The following is a 1,108-nucleotide window of genomic DNA, read 5'->3' as shown; positions in this document are numbered from 1 at the left end:
TAACCTTTTAATGTAGAAATTAATATTTATTACAAGCTGTACATTGAAGAAAATGGGCCCTCCAGTTGTTTGTCACCAGGAGAGTGTGTGTGTGTGCGTGTGTGCGTGTGTGTGTTTGTGTGTGTGTGTGTGTGTGTGTGTCATATTTAAGGACCAATCTTGGGCTTTAAACCATAAATTGGGAAAAGTGTAGCTGGGGACTAAACTGTCCTCCCCAGTTTGTTTGCACTGCACTTGTATTTAGCAAACATTGTACAACAATGTGTCTTAAGGGGTAAGGATAAGGTGAACATAGCCAAAGCAAATATTGGGCATTACAGGTCAAATGTGTTTTAAAAATCAGTAAAAGAAATCAATGGTTGCTTTAAGAGAGTTCGAATAATAATGCATATAAGCAGTCATCCTTTTCATGAGTTAGATGAAAGGATTAACACCATTCTCATACCTGTTTAATAAATATGAAGCTAGAGCCAGTAGATGGTTAGGTCAGGTTAGCTTATCTTAGTTTAGTACGAAAACTGGTAGCAGGGCGAATGCTTTATACCTAGTCTTGCATTGCTAGACCTTCCTCCAGCGCTCCAGGGGAAGGTCTGGCTAGTCGACAGATCATTCTGGAAGTGTTGAAAAATTTTCATCCATCCATCTGTCGGCTCGCGGGGGCAGCAGCCCCAGTAGGGGACCCCAAACTTCCCTTTTCCAAGCCACATTAACCAACTCTGACTGGGGGATCCTGAGGCGTTCCCAGGCCAGGTTGGAGATATAATCTCTCGACCAGGTCCTGGGTCTTCCCTGAGGCCTCCTCCAAGCTGGACGTGTCTCCCCTAGGGAGGTGTTCCAGGGAGGTGTTCCAGGGGGCATCCTTACCAGATGCCCAAACCACCTCAACTGGCTCCTTTTGAGCTCTGCGTATATATGCAGTTTTAATGAGTCAGAGATAGCAGCAAAGGGCGAGTATGGCAAGTGGTGGCGAAAAGTTAGAGGACCTGCCGGCCTCTTTAAGATCGTAAGTTTGGGAAACTTGGGTTACATGAACAATAAAAAATTACCTTCTGCATTTTTGTTTTGCTTTCCCCTCCATTGTACCAAACCCGTACTGAACAGTGATGTC

The sequence above is a fragment of the Etheostoma cragini genome, chromosome 16 (genome assembly GCF_013103735.1).
Source record: "Etheostoma cragini isolate CJK2018 chromosome 16, CSU_Ecrag_1.0, whole genome shotgun sequence".
Lineage (NCBI taxonomy): Eukaryota > Metazoa > Chordata > Actinopteri > Perciformes > Percidae > Etheostoma > Etheostoma cragini.
Note: the sequence above shows the minus strand (reverse complement) of the source record.